At 43.7% G+C, this 8,708-nt stretch overlaps 1 protein-coding gene across 2 annotated transcripts in view; it reads left to right on the top strand.

The window, feature by feature from the left end:
- Positions 1 to 2,085: 2,085 nt before the first annotated feature.
- itprid2 (ITPR interacting domain containing 2) overlaps positions 2,086 to 8,708 on the top strand; it is a 140,869-nt gene continuing 134,246 nt past the window's right edge. The window contains exons 1-2 of one of the 2 annotated variants that reach the window (XM_055637860.1): positions 2,086 to 2,568; positions 4,248 to 4,301. The gene's annotated coding sequence lies outside the window, so the exon portion shown is untranslated. The remainder of the gene's footprint in view (positions 2,569 to 4,247; positions 4,302 to 8,708) is intronic. The other variant, XM_055637862.1, reaches the window with a different exon arrangement.

Raw genomic sequence — 8,708 nt, 5'->3', positions numbered from 1 at the left:
CTATGAACATCCAATGTTTTTTTGATGTTTTAATCTAAACTATTGGACAGGCGTTCTGAGGAACTATTCAATTTATCAACATGTTGGTGAAGCAAAATAAATATAAAATTATTTCTATTTAAATTATGTTTCAAAGCTTATTTCAGCATTGAACAGTTCATTGTTAACTGTTACAGTCAATGTTTCTGCTTGCATGGGGAACTGTGTAGCCTTGTTTTTATTTATATACATACACACATTGAACTTTATTTGTTGTTTATTATGGTGTTTACAGAGTATTGTGTTTACATATATGAACGTACAGCCCTCCGAGGCTCACTCAGCAGCAACCCCAACTGATTATTTCATACACATGTTTCAACACTGTTGTGCTGCTGCAAGTAAGAATTTCTGTTCCGTTTTGGGACAAATGACAATAAAACACTCTTGACTCTGTGCTCAGATAGTTCACATTACTCTTCAAGAATCACCAACACCCCCTGCTTCTATTTCTGAGGATCTACCCTTGATTTGACAGCAGGCTTCCCGAGGACTTTCTGGCTTTGCTAGCATGGTTAATTCTCAAACTATTAAAATTAAGATGAAATCTGACCACATGAAAAATAATCTGATTGTTTCTTTTCTTTCTGCAAAACACCAAGTGCTGGAGGAACTCAGCAGTTCAGGCAGTATCTGTGGAGGGAATGGACAAACGACATTCATTTTCCCTCCACAGATGCTGTCCGACCGGCTGAGATTTTGCTTGCGTCTCCATAATCTGCAGTTAGAGTCAAAGAGTGATACAGTGTGGAAACGGGCCCTTCGGCCCAACTTGCCCACACCGGCCAACATGTCCCAGCTACACTAGTCCCATCTGCCCGCGTTTGGTCCATATCCCTCTAACCTTGTCCTATCTATGTACCTGTCTGTTTCTTTAATGTTGGGATGGTCCCAGCCTCAAATTGGTCCTTGTGTCTCCTCTTTCTTGTCTTTCTGCATCTTTTCATGTTGATGCATCTTTTCATGCTGTTCTTGCTTTCCTGAACTGAGTACCACTGCAATAGTGCATTCCTGTCTTTTTCTCATCGTAATTTATTCCTTTTGGATAAATTTAACAATGCACTGACTTTTCACCCGATCGTATATGTGAGAAGAACATGTACCTCAATTTATGGTCGAATATGTGGTGTGTAAGAGGGAACTGCAGATGCTAGTTTAAACCTAAGATAGACACAAAAAGCTGGGGTAACTCAGCAGGACAGGTATCTCTGGAGTGAAGGAATGGGTGACATTTCGGGTTGAGGCCCTTCTTCAGAATGTAGTGCTTGAATTGCAATCCACAATCGGATTAAATTTGATCCGTTAATCTAGATCCATTGTTATGGAGAAGTTCCTGACAGAATCCTTTGATGCTACATGGAACTGGTTAGCTCACCATTCTATACGCAGCCCTGTTCTATGGAAATAAACATCTAAACAATGGTAACCAAAACACTAAGTCCACTTTTCAACATTATTTGCTCCCAATCCGTGAACAATCAGGGCAGTTCAATATTAATGGTTATCATTTGAAACATGGCCAGGTTACAGCCCATGTTTACTTCATTCTGTGACAGAATGTGCCTTTGTAGATTGCTCTTTTGTGTAACCCAGCATTTTCTCCGCCCTCCTTCCCTCCCCCCCCACCAAGAAAAAAGATGGCCATCTAATATTTGAACTCCAATTGTGCTCTGGAGATTTCTTTTTTGCCTTTAAAACCCTTTGGGCAACTTTTTAGTCTACAAAATATCAGATCGCCGCCACAACAGTAACAAGGTGTGAAATGCAGCACTGGCAACACTGCGCTAGATCCCCCTGTGCCCAGCTCGCAGGGACCATCCCTCTCACGAACACTCTCTTGGCGCAGAGACCCCCTGAACCCCTTAGTGCACAGACCCCCTTACATGCAGAGACCCCCTGTGACCCTCTTAACGCAGAGACCCTCTGTCCCCCTCAGCAAGAGTGACCGTTTGAGCGGAGTCCCCGTGTCTCTCCGCGCTGCCCCTCTCCCGCTGCATCCAGTGCGCTCGCCAGTGCCCGCTGGAGGCGGCGGCAGCGACAGAGGAGCGGGCGGCCCAGGACGGTTCCGTTCAGTGTTTGCACGGAATAAAAAACGGAAGCGGAAATGCTCCAATAAAAGTTGGGCAAGTTTAGTCACTTCGCATTGTTCACTTTTCGCCAAAGACTCGGGCCGCTGCGGTAGGGACATGTCCTTCCCCGGGACCCTCGCCTTGTTGATGCGGACTGGGCGAGTAACACTAACAGGAGCGGAGAGCAGTGGGCTGCACACATACTAGAGCTCCGCGCTGTCTGTGGGCTTTACTGGGCTGGGAGCGCCGAGACAAGGAGAGGGAATGTGAGAGAGAGAAAGTGTGTGTGTGTGAGAGAGACAGAGAGAGGGAGGGAGGGTGAGAGTGACATTATCTGTGACATAGATAGAAAGTCCCTGACAGTGAGTATCTGTGTGGAGGAAGGAACTGCAGATGCTGGTTTACACCGAAGATAGACACAACGTGCTGGAGTAACTCAGCGGGACGGGCAGCATCTGTGGTAAGTATGTGAATGCCTGTGTGTGTGTGAGGGTGCGAGGGTGAGAGAGTGGATGATAAAGATAAAGAAATGTGAGTGAGGAGAAAGTGAATGATAGAGGGAGTCTGACATATTGTATGAATGATTCGGTAAATGAAATTATAGAGAAAGGCTGTGTGTGATAGAAAGATAATGCGTGACCGGCTGTGAGATTCGGAGAAAGAAGACTATGTTAGAGACTCAGAGTCCCAGAGAGAAAAAAAAGCAGTGTCACTGAGACTGTGTGTGTGTGTGTGTGTCAGAGAGAGAGACCCAGAGTGTGACAGACCCAGAGTGTGACAGACCCAGAGTGTGTGTCAGACCCAGAGTGTGAGTGACTCGGAGAGAGAGACTCGGAGAGAGAGGCAGTGCAAAAGAGATCGAGTCGGAAAAAACTGCAGTGTGGCCGAGTGGGTGTGAGAGAGAGTGACAGAGAGGTAGTGTGACAGAGAGAGAGAGTAAGGTAGACACTGCTGGGTGGCAATCATTTTTTCATCGGTGGTGGAATGATGGAAGCTTGAAGTAGATAAAGACCGGAGACTGATGAAGCGAGGGGTTCTTGCCTTACCACATATAAATATAATTACAGTCTGCAGGTACAGCAGGCAGTGAAGAAAGCTAATGGCATGTTGTCCTTTAAAACAAGAGGAGTTGAGTACAGGAGCAAAGAGGTCCTTCTGCAGTTGTACTGTGCCTTGGTGAGACCACACCTAGAGTATTGTGTGCAGTTTTGATCTCCAAATTTGAGGAAGGACATTCTTGCTATTGAGGGTGTGCAGCGTAGATTCATGAGGTTTATTTCCGGGATGGCGGGACTGTCGTACGGAGTGGCTGGGCTTGTATACACTGGAATTTAGAAGGATGACGGGGCATCTTATTGAAACATATAAGATTATTAAGGGATTGGACACGCTCGAGGCAGGAAACGTGTTCCCAATGTTGGGGGAGTCCAGAACCAAGGGCCATAGTTTGAGAATAAGTAGTAGGCCATTTAGAACAGAAATGAGGAAATACTTTTTCACCCAGGGAGTTGTGAATTTGTGGAATTCTCTGGATGCTTTCAAGAGAGAGTTAGATATGTATTGTCTATTATTGTCTATTATTTTGAGTTCTGAAGAATTCAGCCTCTCAATGTGCATTTGATCCTCATTTCAATAGCAGTTATCTAGAACAAAGGGCAGCACAGGAACAGGTCCTATGGCCTTCTATATCTGTTTGGAACATGATGCCAATTTAAACTGCACATCTGCTATATGTGGTCTATAGTCCACAATTCGCTGCCTGTTCATGCGCCATCCTATATGCCTCTTAAACATTGCTATCATACCTGTTTCCAGCAATTCCCCTGCAGCACAGTCCAGGAATCTAATACTCTGTTAAAAAAAATTGCCCTGTTAAATCCCCATTCCCAATTGAAGCCTTTCCCTTGATCTCTCTATCTTTGAACATCTCTCACCCTGTGAGACACAATCTATCTTTGAGAGTCAATCTATTTCTCTCAGGGTCACACTCTGCTGGAGACATTATCTCTCCCCCAATTCTCTCCCCCCCAATTCTCTCCCCCCAATTCTCTCCCCCCTTCTTCTCCCCCCCCTCCCAATTGATCCCAATTGAGTATACACGTATTTTATATCTAAAATATATTAATATTAATTTTGCAGGCTTCCTGGGAAGTGCATTTAGAGGTCCAGAAACAGTTCTACACATCAGCTGAGGTATGTGATTGGATTGCTCTCAAGTCGAGTCAGGTGACATGAGCGCGACCCATACAGATTATTCATTCAATGTTAATTCTTCGTGTGATAGTCCAGACTTAGTAAGAAAAAATGTTTTTGTAGTAAATTTAAAATATACTTTGGGATTCTTATGATGTGTAAATAGTCTAAAAATGAAGAGTATAATAAAAATGAAAATTATTGTCAGACATCATCAATGTGCTTAAAACATGTTTAGTTTTAATTCTGTTCACTGTTCCTTTACAAAAAAACAATCTTGCAGTTTTAGGCAGCAATAAAGTCGACTCAGAAAATAGTAGTATTAAGCATTTTACATTTATATTTCCCTTTCAATTAGAAAGGTTTGGTGGAAAACATTTAATTAAATATAAAAGTTATTTTGTATGTCAATTCTTGAGGTGAAATAAATAGACAATAGGTGCAGGAATAAGGCCATTCGGCCCTTTGAGCCAGCACCGCCATTCAATGTGATCATGGCTGATCATCCCCAATCAGTACCCCGTTCCTGCCTTCTCCCCATATCCCCTGACTCTGCTATTTTTAAGAGCCCTATCTAGCTCTCTCTTGAAAGCATCCAGAGAACCTGCCTCCACCGCCCTCTGCCTATGCATAATGAATGTGTGATTACTGTGCCTTTGCATATTACTGGGAATGTGTTATTTGAGCCAGACTAGGATTTCATTTTCAAAGAGAGCAACTCTGTAATATCAGATAAGATGATTAAAGGTTAACATTTGCTTGCCATGAATTTGTGGGCGGGTGGCAGGGAAAACATTTTTTTTAAAGTAATTAAAAGAATGTGGGTTTTGCAGACTGATCGTCAATTGGTCTTGAGAAGGCAGTGGACAGCTACCATCTTGAACTTCTGCAGTCCTTGAGGTACAAGTATGCTGACAATGCTGTTGGGGACGGAGTTCCAGGATATTGATTTAGCAATGATGAAGGATATATTTCCAAGATGTCACTCTGACTCTATGATGTGTAGTTTGGAGAACATCTTCCAAGTGGTGGTGTTCCTCTGCCTCTAATTGGTAGTGGTGTGGGGCTTGAAGGTGCTCTCTAAGGAGTCTTGATCAGTTACAGCAGTACATCTTGTAGATGTTACAAACTGCTGCTACTGGGCGTCTGCAGCGGAGTGATTGAATGGTTGGGTAGTTGGTGGAAGTCAGTGGAGATTTTTAAGGCAGAGATAGATTTTTGATTAGAACAGGTGTCATGGGAGTTATGGGGAGAAGGCAGGTGAATAGGGTTAGGAGGGAGAGATAGATAGAAACATAGAAATTAGGTGCAGGAGTAGGCCATTCGGCCCTTCGAGCCTGCACCATTCTCCATTCAATATGATCACGGCTGATAGAAACATAGAAACATAGAAATTAGGTGCAGGAGTAGGCCATTCGGCCCTTCGAGCCTGCACCGCCATTCAATATGATCATGGCTGATCATCCAACTCAGTATCCCGTACCTGCGTTCTCTCCATACCCTCTGATCCCCTTAGCCACAAGGGCCACATCTAACTCCCTCTTAAATATAGCCAATGAACTGGCCTCGACTACCCTCTACGGCAGAGAATTCCAGAGACTCACCACTCTCTGTGTGAAAAAGTTCTTCTCATCTCGGTTTTAAAGGATTTCCCCCTTATCCTTAAGCTGTGACCCCTTGTCCTGGACTTCCCTAACATCGGGAACAATCTTCCTGCATCTAGCCTGTCCAACCCCTTAAGAATTTTGTACGTTTCTATAAGATCCCCTCTCAATCTCCTAAATTCTAGAGAGTATAAACCAAGTCTATCCAGTCTTTCTTCATAAGACAGTCCTGACATCCCAGGAATCAGTCTGGTGAACCTTCTCTGCACTCCCTCTATGGCAATAATGTCCTTCCTCAGATTTGGAGACCAAAACTGTACGCAATACTCCAGGTGTGGTCTCACCAAGACCCTGTACAACTGCAGTAGAACCTCCCTGCTCCTATACTCAAATCCTTTTGCTATGAAAGCTAACATACCATTCGCTTTCTTCACTGCCTGCTGCACCTGCATGCCTACTTTCAATGACTGGTGTACCATGACACCCAGGTCTCATTGCATCTCCCCTTTTCCTAGTCGGCCACCATTTAGATAATAGTCTGCTTTCCTGTTTTTGCCACCAAAATGGACAACGTCACATTTATCCACATTATACTGCATCTGCCAAACATTTGCCCACTCACCCAGCCTATCCAAGTCACCTTGCAGTCTCCTAGCATCCTCCTCACAGCTAACACTGCCCCCCAGCTTAGTGTCATCCGCAAACTTGGAGATATTGCCTTCAATTCCCTCATCCAGATCATTAATATATATTGTAAATAGCTGGGGTCCCAGCACTGAGCCTTGCGGTACCCCACTAATCACTGCCTGCCATTGTGAAAAGGACCCGTTTACTCCTACTCTTTGCTTCCTGTTTGCCAGCCAGTTCTCTATCCACATCAATACTGAACCCCCAATGCCGTGTACTTTAAGTTTGTATGCTAATCTCTTATGTGGGACCTTGTCGAAAGCCTTCTGGAAGTCCAGATACACCACATCCACTGGTTCTCCCCTATCCACGCTACTAGTTACATCCTCGAAAAATTCTATAAGATTCGTCAGACATGATTTACCTTTCGTAAATCCATGCTGACTTTGTCCAATGATTTCACCACTTTCCAAATGTGCTGCTATCCCATCTTTAATAACTGACTCTAGCAGTTTCCCCACTACCGATGTTAGACTAACTGGTCTGTAATTCCCCATTTTCTCTCTCCCTCCCTTCTTAAAAAGTGGGGTTACGTTTGCTACCCGCCAATCTTCAGGAACTACTCCAGAATCTAAAGAGTTTTGAAAGATTATTACTAATGCATCCACTATTTCTGGAGCTACTTCCTTAAGTACTCTGGGATGCAGCCTATCTGGCCCTGGGGATTTATCGGCCTTTAATCCATTCAATTTACCCAACACCACTTCCCGGCTAACCTGGATTTCACTCAATTCCTCCAACTCCTTTGACCCGCGGTCCCCTGCTATTTCCGGCAAATTATTTATGTCTTCCTTAGTGAAGACGGAACCAAAGTAGTTATTCAATTGGTCCGCCATATCCTTGTTCCCCATGATCAACTCATCTGTTTCTGACTGCAAGGGACCTACATTTGTTTTAACTAATCTCTTTCTTTTCACATATCTATAAAAACTTTTGCAGTCAGTTTTTATGTTCCCTGCCAGTTTTTTTTCATAATCTATTTTTCCTTTCCTAATTAAGCCCTTTGGCCTCCTCTGCTGGTCTCTGAATTTCTCCCAGTCCTCCGGTATGCTGCTTTTTCTGGCTAATTTGTACGCATCATCCTTCGCTTTGATACTATCCCGGATTTCCCTTGTTATCCACAGATGTACTACCTTCCCTGATTTATTCTTTTGCCAAACTGGGATGAACAATTTTTGTAGTTCATCCATGCAGTCTTTAAATGTCTTCCATTGCATATCCACCGTCATCCCTTTTAGAATTAATTGCCAGTCAATCTTGGCCAATTCACGTCTCATACCCTCAAAGTTACCTTTCTTTAAGTTCAGAACCATTGTTTCTGAATTAACAATGTCACTCTCCATCCTAATGAAGAACTCAACCATATTATGGTCACTCTTGCCCAAGTGGGCACGTACAACAAGATTGCTAACTAACCCTTCCTCATTACTCAATACCCAGTCTAAAATAGCCTGCTCTCTCGTTGGTTCCTCTGCATGTTGATTTAGATAACTATCCTGCATACATTCCAAGAAATCCTCTTCCTCAGCACCCCTGCCAATTTGATTCACCCAATCTATATGTAGATTGAAGTCACCCATTATAACTGTTTTGCCTTTGTCGCACGCAGTTCTAATTTCCTGTTTGATACCATCTCCAACTTCACTACTACTGTTAGGTGGCCTGCACACAACACCCATCAGCGTTTTCTGCCCCTTAGTGTTTCGCAGCTCTACCCATACCGATTCCACATCCTCCAAACTAATATCCTTCCTTTCCATTGCATTAATCTCCTCTCTAATCAGCAACGCTACCCCACCTCCTTTTCCTTTCTCTCTATCCCTCCTGAATATTGAATATCCCTGGATGTTCAGCTCCCAGCCTTGGTCACCCTGGAGCCATGTCTCCGTGATCCCAACTATATCATAGTCATTAATAGCTATCTGCACATTCAACTCATCCACCTTATTACGAATGCTCCTTGCATTGAGACACAAAGCCTTCAGGCTTGTTTTTACAACACTCTTACCCCTTATACAATTATGTTGAAAAGTGGCCCTTTTTGATTTTTGCCCTGGTTTTGTCTGCCTGCCACTTTTACTTTTCACCTTGCTACCTATTGCTTCTACCCTCATTT

The sequence above is a fragment of the Leucoraja erinacea genome, chromosome 7, assembly GCF_028641065.1.
Source record: "Leucoraja erinacea ecotype New England chromosome 7, Leri_hhj_1, whole genome shotgun sequence".
NCBI lineage: Eukaryota > Metazoa > Chordata > Chondrichthyes > Rajiformes > Rajidae > Leucoraja > Leucoraja erinaceus.
Note: the sequence above shows the minus strand (reverse complement) of the source record. Positions and strands in the feature narration are given on the sequence as shown.